Genomic DNA, 14,944 nt, shown 5'->3' with positions numbered 1-14,944 from the left:
ATTAATTTTGAGCTATAACAGATAAAACTTTTTTTCTAACTTTATAACCTAAATTCTAAGCTGACTTCAAGTAAGATACTAATCACTTATGTTTCAAAAGTTTAAGCTTTAATTTTAATTTGATTGAATTTCTTGATTATTTTAATGATATAAAAAAAATCATTTTAAGAACAGAAAAGTTTTTATAACTTTATATGAATTTAACTTGTATTATTATTATTATTATTATTATTATTATTATTATAAATCTACATATTTTAAAAAATAAGAAATAGAAAAACTAAAACAGTAATTTTTTTCATCAGTTAACACATAAAAATATTAATATGTAAAGTTAAGGCCATAAAAGGGGATCTTACTATAAACATATTCACCAATAAATGAGTTGCTTTTAACTTAATCTTTAAGCTCAGAGTAACTTTTACGATATGATCAAATTTATAAACAAAATGATCAAGCACAAACTTTAACAGCTGACAAAACTGTTTAATAAAAGGCTATTTTTTTAAAGTAATAAATCAATCATTTAAACTTTTTCAGTACTCTTTGTGAATTATTCAACTATTTCTTTGTTTAAGGGCATAGGGGTGTCCCAACTACATTTTTACAAGTTGATCTTATTTTATAGGGTTTTATCTCAGCTACCAGACATTTTTAACTGATTGAAAATATCTAAAGTAATTTTTCAGATATGAGCAATCAAAGTTTGTGACCTCAATAGGTTCCTAATGGATGGCGCAAACTAAATATACAAAAAAAGACCTTTTTACTTAAAATCTATCTCCTCCTTAAGTTTTTGAGCAAACTTCTTCAAATTTTCATAGAAAGTCTATTATAAAATTTTAAAAAGATTGAATGCTATCATTGAATTTAAAAAAAATGTTTATTAGAAAAACTAACTTTAATTTTTGTTTTTTTAATATAAAATTTTTATTTTCTATTTATTTTAAAATTGCAACATTTAAAGTCTTTTATACCATAAAACAAAAGTTTCCTGGAAGTTTCAGGTCATTAACTCAAAAAATGAAGGGGAAGATAATTTTCTAGTAACTTTCAAAACTTGTAAGAAATATAAACTCAAATGATTTGTGGTCTATACATTTGTATTGGAAACTAATTATAAAACTTAAAATATCTCAAAAGTTAAACGAGATTTTTATATTCTATAAAAACTGGTTTGTAGTTTGTACTTCAAGCTTTTATATAGGATCCAATGTTCCATATGCTCTTATTTTTTGAATCTTACAACTTATTTTACTTATAAAATTGTTTAATTTTTTTTTATTCTCTGAGAAACTGTTTTAATTCATGTTAGAAAAATCTATTAAAAATTAAGGTTCTGAAGCTTAAATAAAATATTAGGGAACAATTTTTAATCATTTTTAAAATTTACAAGGAAGTTTGAAATTCATATCTGATTTTTTTTTACTTAAAATATTTAAAAGTAATTTAGTATTCATATACTTTTTAAAAATTATCATCAAATTTTTACCTTATAATTATTCAAATAAGGGCAAATACTTATTTTTATAAGAAATCTTAAGCCCCCTATGGCCTTGATATGATTTACCCAATATCAAAAATTACTGCAAAAACAAAGTTGCAAATAGTACTTAAAATATTGTGAAACAAATAAAATAAAATATTTTTCCAAGAGCAAACTAAAAAAAATTGTAAAAAAGTTTATCGATTCTAATCAAAGTATGAAACTTTAATCAAACAACTATTACTCAACAAATTGTAAAAAACAACTTTTTTAAACTTCTTAAAGCAAAAACTACATAGAAAAAAACTACCATCTTAATTAATAAAAGCTGTAAGTATTTTTTAACTATTAACGTTACATTATTAGAACTAAAATTTACTAACGATCTGATTTTATTTTCATTGGGTGCAGTTATGACTACAAAAATTCATTTCATTTTTTTAATATTTTTGATGAAAGAAAAATCAGTTACTTCCCACCCTTGAGATGTAAATAAGTGTAACTACTTTACATGGAAATAAATAAAAAGTACTTAACATGTTGGAAGAGTACAAAGATAGTATCTAACTAACTAAATTATCCTAACTGTTGAATAGAAATGAGTTCACATAGGGTAAAAAGTACTTGAGAATATTAACTTTAATACAGTTTATATAGCTAAAACTTGTTATAAAATATAAGTTACAAAACATTTTGGTCAGTTAAAAATTAAAACACTCTATTTAAAAAAAATAATTACATAAATATAAAATAAAAATTATTAATTTATTTGTTAAAATACTTAACATATTATATTTAAAATTCTTGAGCAAAAGAAACTTTTCATTATTTATTTTTATTCATTTATTTCAACTAACTTTTGAACCGTTCTCTATTGTAGTTCTTGATTTTAAAGGCTTGTCAGCCACATTTTTTCATAGCTCAAGCCAATTAATTACAAGTAACTAAAAACCATTTTTAATAAAATTATGATAGCAACAAAATTATTGAAACAAACAATTAACATTTATTAGGTTTAATATGGTTATCTTTGTTTTCTATCTACAACTCTATCTAAATAAACAAACAATTTAATTAAGAAAAACAGGCTTTGGGCCTAAAATTTTGTAATGTTGTAAAATTTCTAGAAGCTTCTAAACTGGTAACTTTTATTTTCTTATGTATGTCTTTTTTGTACAACTTTGTATAAACTTTTCAAATTTTTGAAATATAAAGTACCTTTTAAGATATGGCTGATCAAATGGAAAGTTCAAGGGTTTTTCTATGGAAGGTGAAAAGTAAAGAAAAAATATAGTTTACTAAAAAAAATTCCAGGGTTTTCTAAGCTAGGGGTACAAATTTTTCAGGAGATGCAAGGTTTTTGAACATTTCTTGATAAGGAACTAAACTAAAAACTAAGAAAAACAACTTACTGGTATAACTTATTTGTGTTTTTCTTTATGTTTACACTACAAATTTTAGTTTTATTACATAGTGGCTAGACAATTTTTTAATTGCAAACTTTTGTACTTTTTCCTAGCTTAAACTTAGTTATAATATCTACATTACAAAGATTTGAAGTTTTATAATTACTAAGCAGATAATGTAATGCTAAAATTTCTGGAAAAAATACATAAAATTATTTTTTATTTTAGTAACTTTGTACAGTAATCTAACATAGTTTTATGTGTTATACTATTAGTAGGTTTAAAGCATTGTTTATGCAAAATTTGTCTAAGCTAGCCATTAAAACTAGAATCAAAGTAAATTTGATAAAAAAAATCTAAAAATTTTTTATGTACAATACAGCTTAAAAAGTCATTTAGTTTTGGAGATATGAGATATCTTAAGTAAAAAATTTAAAAGAAACACTATAAATTAAAAAAAACTACCTAATTAGTAATCAATGTTTTAAATTAACATTTAAGCAATGGTTGAAAAGTAACTTAGTTTATTTAAAACTACTTAGAAAATTAGGGTTTGGAACAATTGAACTGATAGTATTTTTTTTGTTTCTCAAAAAGGTGTACTTTTTTCATCTAGTCACAAACAACTTTCTTTATTATTAGTTAAAAATTTCTAACATTCACAATAGATTTGATAAATTTTTAATGGTCACATTTTAAACATACAATTTTTTTGGTCCATTTTTGGTATAAAATTAAATTTAAGGTCTTGAATGGAGAAAAGTATTCAAAAAATACTGTAGAGCTACTTTAAATGTGTTCTATAGAAAAAATTTCTAAATAGTACAAACAAATTTAATTTTTTATTATAGATTTAGTCTCAAGTTCTTTATTTTAAATGTAAAGTTGTTTAAAATCCCAAGTATTTTAGTGATTTTTGTTCAAAATTCAAAACTTTTCTTTCTTTTTTAATTTCTCAAATTCAAGGATTTCTTGCCTGAATTGTAAAGCTCCAGGTATTTACAGGTTTTTTGGCAACCCTGGATAGCTTTTGAAAAACTAATTTATATGTGTATTTTGAAGATAAATGCCTCTGTTGAAAATTATAATAAGCTTTTTCTAGAATTGATTTTAATTTTGAAAAATATTGAGGCTTGAAGATAAGATAGTAAATTTTATGTACATAAATCCTCCTACAAGTCCTAATGTGTTATGATTTATATAGGGGTAATAACTTTTTAATATCAGTATTTTAAACAAACTTTAAAGTTAGTAAAAAATATCTTTACTTATAACTATAAAAGACTTAAACTTCTTTTATTGTTTACAACTTTTAAGCAACGGTTATCCTTGCAATTTAAAGCTGAAAGGAATTTTATTAAACTTCATTTCTAAATCCTGTATAACAACTGCAAATTTTGAGTATGTTTTACATATAAGTTATTTTGTGTTTACGAGGATAAATAGTAAAAAAAGCTGGTTGTGAATTTTCATCTTTATTCGAAAATTTTGTTACTATAAGTGGAAACAGGGTGTCACAAGTACAGTTATGTCTTTACAATAATCAACAATAAACAACTTGTTTTTAAATTCAATTATATTCAAAAAATATATTTAAAATACTTCAGTTTGAACTTTTTCAATATATTCTAAATTTAAGAATTTTTTCCAAGTATTTAGCAATATTTTATTGGACATTACTTAATTATTCTATTAAAATGACATTATTGATTAAAACAAACCTTTATTAGTAGTACTGTAAAATATCTCAACAAATTTTACTGAAAATTTTAAAACAAAAATATTTTTCTACTAGAAAAATTACTAAAATTAAAAATCATTTTTAACAATTAAAAAAAGTATAGTTTAGTCCAGCTTGATTAGTTTATTTAGTTAGATACTTTTTATCAGCTACTTTGTAATTATCACTCAACCTTATCCAAAAAGTTTCATAAATTACATTTTTTATCAATAAAAAATTAACTGATTCTAGATAAAATAAGCCTTTCATCATTAAGTGCATACTAACTTTTTTTTACAAAATTTAAATGAGCTTTTAAATGAAATCTTAAAATATTAACTAACGGTAAGTTTTTATAAAATACAACAAATTCTGTTATTTTTTGAGATGTAATCATTTTTGTAAAATTTTATATTTAAGACTGCAATTTTTTATTTTCAAATTTTTTAGAAAAACTAAAACTTTATTAAAATTTAGCTACTTACTATTTTTTAATCTAGAATCCTTTATAGTTATTTATATTACTTATATAGAGCTAGAGGCCTTAAATTTCTAAGAATTGTTCCTAGTAATACTAAGATATAAAAACAAATAAGAAAATCACTTTATTTTTTTCACTAAGTTGGAATTTTTTTAACTTAATCTAGGTAGTTGAGAATAATTTATTTGCACATTTATCATTATAATTAAATAAGCTCTTACAGTAAATTAAGCAATAGTATTTAGGTTAAGGAAATAATTATATAAACAAAATATTTCAAAACTAATTAAAAAAAATGAAAATTTTGTTTAAAAAAATTTCATGTTTTGTCTCCCAATATAAATTTTTATACTTTTTTTTATGTTTTTTTCCAGAAAATTTATGAAGACTAAAAAAAAAGTTTTAAACAGGTTGCTCAAAAATTGCAGGAGGTATTTTTTTAGTTTTTTTCAACTTTTTAGTTAAAGCATTTGATTATTACAAACGTTTTAATAAAACTTAATGAAGGGTATAACATAACTAGTAGATTATTTATTTATGTGAAAAATATGACTTAACAATGTTTCACCCTTACTCCCTTGACATACTTTGATTTTCTTAGAAGCATTTAGTAATATTTGTAAATTTACAAAAGACAAATTAGTACAACTTGGAAAATCTTGTTGATACTCTATTAAATTGTCAAGATAATTCATTATAATTTGATATATTTAATTTGAATAACTTCATGTAACATTTGCGTAAAATTTGATCTATTACAACAAGATTTAATTTTTCAAACAATTTTTTGTTTTAAAGCAAAATGATGATAAAAAAACTTGTCATAAAATAAAACAGATGTTTTTATTACATAACCAGCAAATTTCTAAACAATTTGAGTTTAACTTAAGGTAAAACTAACTTGATCTTATGTAAATTTTTTTTTAATTTAATAACTCATAGAATTTGAATTTTTTTTTACATTTCAGTTAATAAAACTATGTTAAATAAATTTATCAAAATTAAACTATTAGAAAAACTTCTTATAAAAGTTATTAATGTTTTAGTGACTTTTAATTAAAACTAGCTCCAAAAAAAAAACAACTTATTGAAAAAAAATAAGAAAGCTTATACTTTGAAACCTTTAAGCAATAAAACAACTAAAATAATCAATAAAATAAAGCACAAAACTTAAGTTTTACCAAAAACAGGTTTTAATTCAAATATTTTTATTCAATACTTCACTGACTAAAAAACATTTTATTGATGCTTCAAAATAAAACTAAAAAAAACAAATTGAGAGGCCTCAAAATCAAACTAACTACACTTAATCTTAAAACTACAATGTATGTATTTTTTCAATTTTACTAAATAAAAATAGTTGGTTCATTTATAATTTAATTACAAACTTAATGTAATGACTAAGCCCATAGGGGGTCCAACTTTATTTACATAAAACTACATTAGCTCTTATATGAAAGATGGGAAGCAAAAAAGTTTTTATGAAAAATTTAAAAACATATATTAAACTCAAGTTCACAAATAAGTGGTAAAAAACTATTTTAAAAGGTTCCTGTGAAAACCACTATGTAAAACAGTTCCTGTGAAAACCACTATGTAAAACAAAAAAAACAGATTTTTTTTTTTGGATATAAGCAGTTTTTTCCATGATACAACAAATAATTTGATAAAACTAATGAATAAGTTAGTTGACCATGATCTATGTTAGATGTTATTTTTTATCAAACTGAAATGAATTTAAACTTAATTGATGTTTTAAATTATAAGATATTTTTCACAAAATAATTTTAGAATTATTCGTTTGGTTTTTTTTAAATACTTTCTTGTGCATTGCGATTATATATAACAGCAAACTTTTAGAACTTCAATACAAACTGTTATAAATTTCATTAAGTATAATTTTTAAATCTTTAAAGGTTTTAAGATTTTAAATAATTTTACATTTTAATAGCAATAATAAAAAACACTTAAATTCAAAAAAATTATACTTTAATATATTATGAAATGTAGCAAGCAAACAAAATAATAATAAATAAAATAGATAAAAATCAGATTTGTTCATTTATACTAAAACTCTAGAAAAAACATTGTTTACAAAGTAGATTAAAAATTAGAAAACTAAACACTTGAAAAAAAATTAAAATACTAAATTTAAATGAAACTTAACAGTAAAAATACAAACTTAAATGACTCACAAAACTGAGCACATGAAAATGACAACACAAAATGTGCAGACTACTGCTTCTTAATATTATACAATATATTGACTTTTCTAAATTTACTTCTCAAATCAATAAATATCTTGCTACTTGCACATGTCTACATATTCTGCAACGCGGTTGAAAAAAAGTGCAGAAAAATTTTCAAACAGCGCTACACACAAGCAAACAAATGTTTTTTCAATAACTAATTTTTGTTAAACCTGAAAAGTAGCTTCATAAATAAATGTAGTTTATAACCTTTTTTTTGAAAGAAATATAAAAAAACACTAAAAAAAAAAAGATAAAAATTTAATTTTATCCAACCATTCAAAAATTTAAATGCATTTAGTAGAAAATAAGCTTAACTAAGAAACTGTCTACTTTTTACTACTTATTTTTATAGATATCTTTAGCAGCTATGAATTTTAAGCCAGTATATATTATTAAAAAATCTAAAAGCTAGGAAAAAGTATTTAAAATTTTCAAAAATATTTTTGTTACACATATTTTTAATTTATTCTTGTAAAAAAAACTGAGCTTTTAGTCATTAGCTTTTATTGCTTAAGATACAAATGTGGTTGTAGGTTTTTTTTAACTTTTTACATCCATATTAAAATAAAAACGTTGAAAAAATTAAACATAAATACATTTAATTTTATAAATTAAAAGATAAACACTATATAAAGATTATTTCTAACTGTTTTAAAACCTAAAGGCAAACAATATTTTTCAAACTACAGCACAAAATAAGTTATGCAATTATAATTTACTCTTTTATGCACTAAATTTCATAACTAAAAGCCTCATTTAGTTTTTAAATTATTTCTTTTATGAATTTAAACTAGATGTAAAAACTTATCTGACAATAAAAAATATAAATAAATACTTCACTACAGAGAAAAACAACAACACAATATAGTAATTTTATATTGACAAAAATAAAAAATTCTGATCTAAACTAAGTAAGATATATTCTAATTAACATTAATTTAAGCATTTAATTTATCTACATTACATTTTTTTACATTTACAACTTTTTTTTGAATCAGGGTTGCCAAATGTTTTTGGCAAATTTTTTCCAGGCTTACAAATTTCCTCCAGGTTTTAAAAAGTACACATTTTTGGGTCTTTTAAACTGTTTTAAATAATATAAAAACATTGAAAAGATACTGTCAAGTTACTTTAAATAAGTTTTTTTATAATTTAAAGTTAATGAAAATAAAAAAAATTGTTTATATGATATATTTTTGAGTCAAATCTAAATCTTACTACTTAACATGTTGAAACTGTTAAAAACTCATGGTTTTCAGTGATATTTGTCCAAAATTCCAGGTTTTTCAAGTTTTTTTCAAAACATATCAAATTGCAGGTTTTTCCAGGTTTTTTTAGCAACCCTGTTGAATGAAATTATAATGAGGGAATTACTATTAATTTCTTTTTTTAAATATACTTCTTAAAAGAAAAGTAATCTACAAAAGTCAAAAAAAAGACTACTTTATATAATTAATTCATTACATTTTAATTAGTACTAAAAACTTTAAGATTTCCAAGGTTTTTTTTTTTAATTAATATTTGCTATATTTATTTACTTCTGAACTATTTTAAATTTGTTTAAATATATAAAGGTCATGGGGTAAAACAGTTTTTTTGTTGGTCTCAATTTGCAGCTTGTTTAACAGACTTTTTTCCCCATTTTAAAACTTGAAAAAAAAACTTTAAAATATATTGGATCAAAATTGGGAACATTAACCTTATTGAAGAAACAAATCAAAATAGTAAAAAAAATACTAGTTAATGAAAAAAATATTTTATATAAAAAATTTTCAGTAAACTTTTCAATCTTTTTTAGTCTAATATTTATAAAACTCCAGTGTTTGGGAATATTTTGATATTTTGAGTAAAAATTAATTTTCTTTGAAAAATTAATTTCTTTTTAATTCAAGATATAATTTTTTTTTAAATATAAATACCTCATATAGAGTTTTTATGACCACACAAAGAACATTTTCTTGAAATTGCATAAAGCTACACCTGATGAGTTATTAATACAAATTGGTTTTATTTGGGAATTTTTTCCTTGATTCACTAGATTTTAAAATTCCTTAATTTACTTTTGTAAATAAGATTTTTTTTTTGTTTGACGCCAAACATGTTACTAAATTTCTCAAAAACTAGCTGCCAGGCTTCTTTATAGTATTTAAAACTTTTTTGCACAACTTATTATATTTTTATTAAATTTTCTTAACAGCATGTAACCTTAAAACTTATAAATGAACAAAATATGTTCAATAAATATTAATTGCAACTTAGGGACTTTTTTATAAAACAATTTTGTAAAAACCTGACTTGTAAGTTTGGTTTTGGCATAAACAAAATACTAGGCCGCCCATGATCCAAAAGAAGTTATATGGTTAATATCAAAGCTTACGTTCACTCACTTACCTGGACTTTTGTTAATCAAGTACAATTATAAAACTCTAATATACACTAAAAACTGTTCATACAATTAAAAAATAATTAGTAAAAAAAAAATTAGTAAAAAAATACCATGGTATTACTACAGTTTTGTTTTAAATTTCTTGAATCAAAATTAACATTGTTATGTTTTTAAGGATATTTTACACCACCTTTTACACTGAATGTTAAATTTATATTACTTTTTTTGTAATATATCATTTCAACTTAAATTTTTCATAAGAGTAATTTACAATTAAAAACTTTAAGAGATAAAAGCTTAAAATTTGACCATAGAGTTATTTCAATTTTCTATTAAAATTGTCATTTTTATATTGTTAGAAAAACTTAGAATCTTTAATGATTGAAATTTCATTATCAAGTTTTAGTAAGTACTTAAAATTGAGAACTTGTTAGCCAAAAGTATTTATAACATCTAACTAACATGTTTAACTAATATATATGGGTCAGTTTAATTTGACTAAAAATACTAAACTCATTGTATCAAAAGAACTGTAAATCACTTAGGCAATGAAAAATATATTTAATTGTATAGTATATTATAGATTGATAATGAAACATTTGTGTTGCATCATTTAAATCTACTAAGCATAACAATATCTTGACACTTATTATTTAGCTATAGGACAAAATAATGAGAACTTTGTTTTACAAAAAAAAAAAATGTAGAGATAATTTTAATAAAAAGCTTTTTAGTTTATTATCCAATTTTAAGTTGTTTTGATTGTTGTTTGTACATGTATATAATAACTAAAACAAAAAATTAAGTTCAACAATTTAACTATATAACTTAATAAACTTTGTTTTGTATTCTTAAAACTTTAAAGATTTTTTACATATAAACTTTTCAAGTATAATATGCAGATACTATAGTCTATATTTATTAATTCATTATCAACAGATTTCAAAATTTTTAGGCAGTAATAAAGAGTATTACATGAAACAAATAGTGTTTGATATTCTTTGATTTGAAGTCTCCTTCATACTTTAATTTTAACTTAAGGTAAACTTAAGGTTATAATTGCTTTAACCTAGATAGCATAAATTACTTCAATTATTTTTAAGACTTTTATTTTCAAAACAATTTTTAACTCATAAAAATAATCAGTCAGATAATAACAAAATCTAATTTAAGAACTATTTAAAACTTTGAAAATAAAATTTTCATATTAACCACTATTAAATTATTCAAGTTGGAAAAATGTCAAGTTTCACTACTATTCATGAACACTGGTCACTTGTTTAGTTTTGATTGTAAAAATTCCAATAAGAATTTTGGTTTTAGACCTGTACATTTTATAATTTAAACTCTATACTTATTTATTTACCAAATTTTTACAATTAAAATTATTACCAATCCATACCATTACATTTAAAAAGCAATCATACAACTTGTTAAAGATATTTTGGTATAAAAATATAGAAAAGATACTGTAATTTTACTTTATATGTGTTTTTAAATAGAAAATTCAAAATAATACAAAAAATTGTACTTGATAGATTTTTAAAATAAAATCTAAATTTCATTTCTTTATATATAAATAAGGTTTAAAATTTTAGGATTTTTTTTGCCTTAATTGTCAAGTTTTAAGTACTTCCAAGTTTCAATTGTTTTGGCAACCCTGGTGAAAATTAACTTTAATGAGTTTTGATGTTGTTAAATTTTAGACTATTTTATTGACAAACCACTTATGAATATAAGAAAAAAACTAAAAGTGTTGGCTGTATTTAAGCATTAAATTTTGTGATGAATATCATCTCACTAGTAAATTTGATTTTTTTTTGTTGGTATGTTTTTTATTTAGATTAAATTTAATTTTAAGCTTTCTTTAAACAACTTAAGCTTAAGATATTTTGTATTATACTCAACTACTTTTTTATCTTGAAAAATTTTGTTTTGTAATTGTAGTAACTTTACCAATAAATATTAAATTGTAAATATGATTTTTTTTTATATAAGAAGCATAATAATTTAAATCAGGGTGGCCATTTCTTTTTAGTTCTTCCAGGCTTTCTAAAGTACAAGTTTGCTTGACAACTAATGAAAAAATTGTACTTATGGTAGAAAAAAAGCTTTTAATATTTTGATTTAGTAAAACATACCTAAATGTGTTTTCAATACATTTCAATTTTGTTTACATACAGGGTTGCAAAATATTCTTGGCAAATTTTTTTTAGGTTTTCAAAATTTCCTCTAGGTTTTTAAAGTACACATTTTTGGGTCTATTTTAATTTAAAGTAAAGTTTAAGGTAGAAAACTGTTTTAAATAGTATAAAAAGATAGAAAAGATACTGTAAAGCTACTCTAAATGTCTTTAAGTAAAAAAAAAAATTTTGGTCATGACAAAAAATTTTATATGATAGATTTTTAGTTTCAAATCAAAATTTTACTAGTGAACATGTTGAAATTGTTAAAAAATCTAGAATTTTACAAGTTTTTAGCAACTCTGTTACAAATTATTTTCCCAACTACTTCAAAAAAATTCTACATAATATAAAAACTTTACAAAATTGTTCAGATTTTTTCAATGTTTTGACTAAAAACCTAAGATTTTCCAATTTTGTTCTTAAACAAATTATTTTATTTTTGATTTTTTTGCCTTAAATTTCTAATTCCAGATTTTTAAGGTATAGTGACCAAACTATAATGTACCAATACACTTTTCAATCATTGTTTACAAAAATAGTGACTTGTTTCAATACAAACTAAAAAAATGTTTAATGGTATCTACATTCAATAAACTCTTATTCACTTTAATAATCAAGTTTACGGGTAAAATTGCTTAAGCTCAGAAAAAAGGCACAAGTTCATTTTAGCAAAAATTTAATTAGTTATTAATTATAATGCTGAAGATTTTTGAAGCATTTTATATTAATACACTAGTAATATATTTTGAGAAAGTTAATCAAACAAAAAATGTAATATAAATATGAGTGATAATAAATGCTTACAAACTGGTTTATATAAAATCAAGTTAAACACCATTAATTTTATAAACACCAATTATCAAATAAAGACAGAACACTAAAGTCAAAATAGATATGTTAAAATTTGTAACTTGAAAACATTAGTTTTCTGGATGTTATGTGAACTACTACCCAGATTATAAAAATCTCAAAAAAGTGGTTTAACAATAGAAACAAGAATCTCTACAATTATTTCAAACTTTTTAAAAAGCTAAGACATAGAAATTGGACTAAATTTGATTATTAATAGTCTAATATAAATATATTAATTTTTTTAAGTTATGACAATAAAACAAAAAACTTAGAACACTTAGTTTCAACAATTATCTGTATAAATAATTCAGTTATAGAAACTGTTAAAAATTATTTTTTCAAAAAGTCAAACTTAAATAACTTTGTATATAACAAATATATATAAAATAAAGCTTTGCCAAGTAACAAATTTTACAACACTCCTGATTTTTTATATTCATTAAAATTTATTTTATAACTTTAATAAACTTTATTTAGCCAACATATAAGGTTTCCAGACAAATTTTACTTAACACCTAATCTGTCCTCAATATAGATTTTTTACTTCTCATAGCAATGTAGCAGAAACAGTAGAAACTACCAGGGCATAAAAATCTTTTAAACGTATTTAAAAAACATGGCTGTAAGTTTTAAAGAAGAACGGAATTTTATATAAAATTGTAAGTTTCTTAAATTCTAATTATTTATATGCGAAGAACGAAAAATGATTGTTTAAGAAAAAATTTTATCGATTTGTTTTAGCTTGTAAGTAATTGATTAATTACTTAAAATAATCAAACTTAGAATACTTTAAACAACTAAAAGCTTACTTTCTCTTTTTATAAAATAAATATTCACTTACACAAGAAATAAGATTTTTTTTTTAAACTAAATATGTTTGAAAAAAACTTATACGCTTGTCCTTGACAAAACGTTAATAGGTATCCGTTGTGTGCGACTCGATAACTAAAAGGTTCTTTGTGCACTAGGTCCTAAGACCAAATATTTTGAGCGTATTTTTTGTCGTTTAATAAACTATTCGTTTAGAAAGTATTACATATTAATTATTAAAAGAAAAAAACAGCGCTAAAAAGTTTGGACTTGAAGTACGAAGGAACCTCTCGGTTATTGAGTTTTTAAGTATTACTCGTATTAAAACTGTTTTATATACTTCAAACTTCAAAACCTTTAAAAAAGTATTCAATAAGAAATAAAAAAAAAAAAAGAGAAGAAAGTTAAACAAAAATTAAATATGTTATGTGTTTACTCAAAAAACTTTATTCATAATGTGTTAAAACATTTCTATAATAACGTTAAAATTAAAATACAGTCTAAGTCTAAGCCTATGACCTAAAAAAAACAGAAGTAAAGAACATTTTTAGATCTAAAAAGTTAACTTTAGCTTAACTTATAAATCAAGATTAACAACACTAGTAGCAAACATATAAGTACTTAAAATATAGTTTACAACTTCTTTGAATAGTGTAAAACTGTAACAAGCTGAAATATTTTTAAATTAAATTTTATCAGTATTTTATGTTAACAGTTTGATTTTTAATTTTTGTTTCATTTTTTGATTGAAACAGTTTAAGAAACTTATATTTAATTAAATTTAGAAAGTATTGTGTAAACTATTACTATTTTTAAAGAAGTGAGATCAAACATAAACTCAAATAAACTTTTATTAATAAAAATATATCCATTAGTACTATAGCATTTACACACTATGCATTTATTGAAAAAAAAAACAATATTTAAACATCTATGTTTAGTAAAGTGCTTTTTATTTTAAACTAAACTGGCTGATGATTAAGGTGTCTAGTCTTATGAAACATATGTACCAGTGGCGTAGCGTGGTATTTTAATTGGGGGGTGCGCAAATTTTTTTTTTCAAAAAATCCCATAAGCTAAAACTTTTGTAAATAGCTATAAAAAGATCTTTTTATAAGTAACATGATTGAAATAAATTCATTAAGTAAAATAAGTTCGAAGTAAAAAAATACTTATAAATTACAAAATTAAGCAACTAAAAAAAAGTATAAATTTCACTACAAATACTAATACTTGCACAAATGTTAACTTACTAAATGAAAATTGTTTTACTTCTTACAGTAAACTCTCTATCTTTAAAAATGAGTATGTTCAAAAAAAAGAAAGTATCTGTTTTATTCACAAAAAAAAAATCAATTTGTTTTA

Source organism: Thalia democratica, chromosome 5 (assembly GCF_965202585.1).
Source record: "Thalia democratica chromosome 5, ktThaDemo2.hap1.1, whole genome shotgun sequence".
Classification (NCBI taxonomy): domain Eukaryota; kingdom Metazoa; phylum Chordata; class Thaliacea; order Salpida; family Salpidae; genus Thalia; species Thalia democratica.
Note: the sequence above shows the minus strand (reverse complement) of the source record.